Here is a 6,000-nt window from a genome sequence, read left to right on the forward strand (position 1 = left end):
ACAGGTCCTGGACAAAATGTGAAATGAGGCGTTTGAGATTTAACCGAGATGTGCTGCAACAGATGAGGGGTACATTTAACCAACACAAGACCATCTTATAACTTCAATGTCATTCAAAGGAAAAAACTAATTTCGTCGGAGGAAAACAGGCACTATGCTCCTTTCTGTATTGTGACAGGCTGCCATTGTCTGTTTACAACACGAGGTGAAAGAACGGCAAATACATCTCACACAACCTGTCTACGTTCTTAGTGTACTACATCAAGGGCATCAGACTTGGTGGGAACTTTACCCAGAAAATTCGTCATGTATGGCCCTCCTTGAATATCACTTCTTAAATACAAAATTAAATGTGTTTAGGTAAATGGAAAGAGGGTGTGATGGTATGCACGGTTCTCTGCGCTGTCATCTAATGGGGTACGGTTTCATCAGACTTGAACCATTCAAGTCTGCAAAGACGAGAACCCGGGGCAGTCTGTTTCAGAGCAGATTTATGTTTTTAGGTATCATGGTTACATTCACTTGTATTATCGGGTTTGTTCTGTCCGAGATTCCATGCTAGGACATCAAGGCCTGTAAACCATGTCCTTGGCCCATGCATATACACTGTCCAGCAAAAGAACCTTTGCGCCTATTTTTTGATGATCATTAAAATAAAAGCAAGACGGTAACAAGAAAATAATAAAAAAGAAACAAACAAATCACACCACCAAAAACAGTTATTCGATGGCGATCTGCGTCTTATGGATATCACAGATTCCACAGTGTTTCCACGACACAAGTTACGTTTTGATAGCTCTTGCAATGTTTAATCTGAACCATGTTTTCGTCCAATTGATTTTCTTCTTTGAAATATGCTGTGTGAAACTCCATACAATGGATATAAATGTACGGTTGATGTGACGATGGGCAGGTAGGAACACTGCAGGATGCCGGTGGTAAGGATATAGTTTAAGACTTTACAATTGCAAAATGGCAAGGGTATAGACTTCTCCACATCGGTATGTTTAATCCCATTAACCGACCATTCGTGGAATCAAACTGCCGAAGTCGCCACGTTTGGGATTCGCTCATGATATCATTTCGGTGTTCGAACGAGGCGAGGTGAAAGGAACGTCCATTTGCCTACATTTGACATGTATCCTCATATATGGGTCGTCATACCACGAAGTCACATGGACACGTAAGAACCGTACTCACAGAAGTAATCACTTTGTACACTGCTTTTGTCCTGTCATATACAACCATGAGATCCGTTATCTCTCAGGTGCACGTCCCATCTCGCACTGCCATTAAATCGTGTTTCAGAGTCTTTAAGTGGTCTGCATTATTTTAGTGGTCGTGACCTCTGTATGACCTGTATATGTTTAGAGGTCGTGACCTCTGCATGGTCTGCATTATTTAGAGGCCATGACCTCTAATGACCTTTTTTATTAGAGCTCATGATCTCTGTATGATCTCTGTATGGTTTGTATTACTAAAGGTCATGACCTCTGTGTGATCTGTATTGGTTTCGGAGAATATGATTTCTTGATGGATTGCACTAAGTCCATGCCATGTATGACCTGTATTACTTTAGAGGTCGTGACCTCTGTATGGCACGTATCGCATTGTCTATGACACATTGAGGTCGTGATCTCCAGTATAGTGTTGGATTTTTTACCTACTTTGCTAACACACAAAGGTCATGACCGCCAGGATGCGCAATGCATGGCCGATTTTCATAGACCAAGGTACATCCTCTAGAGATGTCCTTAATATTGTTGTATGCGGCGTAAAACTACACTCACTCACTCTACAGAAGCCTTGACCATTGAGGATCTGTGAAATATGTGTTTCATGAATTCCCTAGCTTGATATTCTAGGGAACCTTGAGGTCATGTGATTAATATATGAAGACCACGATTTATTAATTCAGTAGGACTTTACTTGCTGCCAGAAAACTCTCTTTGTTAATTCTTGTTGCAAAGCCGTAATGAGAGAATGGAAACTAAAATGCTTAAGTTTACATTAGACTGCCATGTATCTTCACGTAAATATCATGCAAAGGGGCCAGTGTACTTCAAACGAAATACTGATCTGACGTGACCTCGTGGAAGGTCAGCATAACAATGATGATCTCCTCGGAGGTCAGCAACTTGACCATGCTGTCCCTGCATAATAGTAGAGGAAACTGACAGGATCGTTGTACGAACTACAGAGATTAGCGATACATGATATCAAAGTCACCCGGCACTGGTGTATGTACGTATCGCCTAAACCAACAGCAACTCGAGAAGTGTAGGGCTAAACCACGTCGCTATGAACACGCTGTTCGTATTTAATCCCACTTAATCTAGCCGTGGATGCGGTTACAGATGCTACCCTATGTTAGCCAGGTTTTCAACACCATCATCTCTGTTGAGGTCTACATCCTCTACTGGCTACCTATGTCTTATGAATGGAAATGATGGTAAGTCACTGACTCGTCCAAACGGAAGATACCTTTCTCCATAAGAATTGGAAGGAGGTTCTATTCGACTCCACGTTGGGGCTTACCCCTTCAAATCCCCCCTTTGTCCCTCACAGTACCCCATATTCTGAACGACAATACGTGGTGTACGGAGGAACCCCCGGTGGTGGAGATATGACAGCGTTTGAGAGAACGCGTCTCCCCGCGTTAAAAGAGCTTTCAAGAGAGAGTATGAGTCAACAGTTATCAATTATGAAATTAACAATAGATATAAAAGAAGGATGATTTTATTTGGAAGTGAAATATACAACCTGAAGTGTTCTTTTCTTTCGTGGTAAGATTGACAACGATAAAAATCGAGACTTGAAATAGACGTATTTAATGAAATGAGCCGGACTAGTCGCGTCGATGAGTCAAGTTATTGAAATACAGAAAAAAACTGCAGGCGTCAAACTAATGTTTGACTGGTGTGTATTTACATCTACGTACTTGGTGGAACAGTGGGGTATTCCTGTGGCGAATAGTCACTGTGCCATGCTGACCGTTGGCCTTTCTGAATCACGGACATGCGTAGATACCTCAATCAGTTTCGGAAGAAAAAACACCTTTTGTTGTCCTCCGTTGTCAATGGTTGTCGTGCAATACGTGTATTACATTCATTTGGGAATTCAGTGTAACGACAACATATTTAGTAGTATTTGGGTAGAATGAGTGAGGCAGTTTCAACACCATATTGTGTGGAATTGTCACTGTCGTCGTCACTGACGTCGTATGTTTTACCTGTGTATCAGTGAGCCGAACCTTGACAGGTGCTAAACTGCAGTGGGCCGAATGGTATCCGCCTGGGATTCGAACCTACGATCAGCTGACATTCAGAACAGTAACTTCCTTATTTAGTTCCAGTCTCTCCAATCTGTATGTTTAACACGAAACCTCAGACCCAAGTGTTTAAATTCGTTTTTATTGACGCTCGTCTTGATTATTTGACCTTTTTAAACTTACAGTTGAACTTTTCTATTTCTATAATATGGATTAATTTTATTGTAATAATTGTCAGTTGTTAGATCGATTACAGTATCAATGATCTGTCAGTGATATGTCACGGGTTGGACTGTGTGGTGCTCGTTGGCTGAGACTGGCTCGATCTGCCTTGACAGGTGCTGGGGATGTGTTCATGTGACAACCTCATTACCGTCAAACGTCGTCAGCGTGACACTACCGTGACAGCTCAGACTAAGACATTTGTCTTTCGTTTGACTCTCGTGTCCAGACTCAGAGCTGGATACAGCTCTCGGGGAAACGAGGGGTACCCACCCGTGAGAAACACACACTTCATTTTCACCCGTACTCACCCGTTCAACATCGCTTGAACTAATGGGATTTCCAGATTAACGGTGATTGAACTAATGGGATTTCTGTATTAACTAGTTTGAACTGGTGGTGTTTCAGATTAACAGTGCTTGAACTAACTGGGTTCCAGATTATCAGGGCTTGGATTAATGGGGTTTCCAGATTAACAGGATCTAGACAAAGGGAATTGGCAGCCGTGATCAATATAGTCTAGACAAGGTTTTTTGGTGAAAAACAGGATCGGAAACAATTGGTTTATAAAATGAATGTATCAAACACTGAATGTCTGTCGAGATCAATTGTTCACACAAGCCATCACCAAGAGGAGCGGTAGGGTAGTCTAGTGGTTAAAGTGTCCGCTTGTCACACCCGAGGGTTCGATTCCCCTCATGGGTACAATATGTGAAGCCCATTTCTGGTGTCTCTCGCCTTGATATTGCTGGATTATTGCAAGAAGCGGCTTAGAACCACAATCACTCACTTACCATCCCAAAGGATGGAGACAGGCCTTCACTGTTGAGATCAGATATAAATATGTTAAAGTTCTTTTGTCTAAATATGGAACTCATGGTGTCATGAACCTCCAAACAATTAGTCATAAAAAAAGTGAAAAAACAACATATGTCGTGTCTAGTGATAAGTGGTCCCTCAAAAAGTAGGACTACGGTGAAACATGGAAATGTCATCCAGTGCAACGGATTGCTAGTCGCTCAGATTGTCATATCACTTGAGATCGCGTTTATCACTGCCTATCTAGCGTGTCGTGTTTATCGGGTGATTTATAGGTGGAAGACTTGTAGATAGCAGGCCGCCTTGATTGACACATGAAATGGACATATGTTCAGATCGCTATAAACATACGAGATATGGTATTGTTGAGCCTCAGAATGTACCTGTGAACACACTATATCGTTCTTGGGGTGGGTTATCAACATCTATAACTCACATTTGCTTGTCACAACTAATCGCAATTAAATTGTTGCCGAAAATCCACAACACGCAGGTGTACCTAAAAAAACACTAACAAAACAAAACATCTCTTTTTCATGCTGAGAAAATGCTATGGAATTAACCACGCAAAATTTGGTACTTGGCATCTTTTTGATATAATGCCGTGGGATATTATCATTTAAGCTAAATAAAAAAGTGAAATGTTTCTCGGGCATCGGCGAGTCACTTTTATTTGTGCGCGTAAAAAATCATCTATTTGTCCACTATAAGACTATTAGAAAGAGTGTCTGTTAGAATGCATGAGACTGAATCCACAACTCATTACCGCGTGCTAAACTTCCCAAACTGTATTTCTGAGAGGAAAACGTGTGTTCCTCCCGCGTCACTTTTCTTTCTATCAAAACTTTTAAAAAGCCTCCTACCGCGCTCGTCACGTTTGAAACATTTAATTTTTTATGCAGCCTTACTTGTTCTCTTATTAGACGAAGATTTACCATCACGTCTCACAGTCCCTAAACCATATTATTTTCCCCACAGCCTAACACAGCTTGCAGTGCTAAGACCCGAAATGAAGCAAATCTAGATTCCCTTAGGTTAAGGTTGAATTTCCCGTCTCATTTGTTTGCTTTTCCTTTCAAAAGGGTATATTTGTTATTATCATAATTGCATATATTCAGACACTAAGAATCAGACTATAGCACGTAGTACACCTGGCCTTGATGGAAGGGGGAGCGGCCAAAAGCCCCCCAGGACAAACACTCCTTGGTACAAAAGCTCCACGCCTTTGGAAGACACCCCTTTAGAATAAAATTTAGATCACCCAAAGAAAATTTTTATCCGAATGTACGCATATAAACAAGAAATGCAAATGAAATTAAAAAAACAACGCACGGTTTCAACCCTGGACGGGTAGCAAGAGTCTCCTATACAGACCCTAAAACAAGCACATGCAAGTTTTATTTCTGGAAAACATGTTCATTTCAGAAACTAGTTGTTAGTCTGCTGTAGCAATTAAGTCTTGCCAGATTATTCTGTTGTTGTGTCGTTTTGGGATTTTGTTTCTTCGTGTGTTCTGTTTGGAGGAGTCAAGTCATAAAGCTGCAGTTTAAACTATCAAACTCTTTAGTCACAACTGCAATTAAATGTATGAAGCAACGACTTACCTTTTGCGAGTGAGTGCTCTTGTGCATTGTATTAACTCCTTTTAGGATAGTGATGCATCATATGGGAATATATACTCTCTTTTT

The sequence above is a fragment of the Haliotis asinina genome, chromosome 12, assembly GCF_037392515.1.
Source record: "Haliotis asinina isolate JCU_RB_2024 chromosome 12, JCU_Hal_asi_v2, whole genome shotgun sequence".
Classification (NCBI taxonomy): Eukaryota; Metazoa; Mollusca; class Gastropoda; order Lepetellida; family Haliotidae; genus Haliotis; species Haliotis asinina.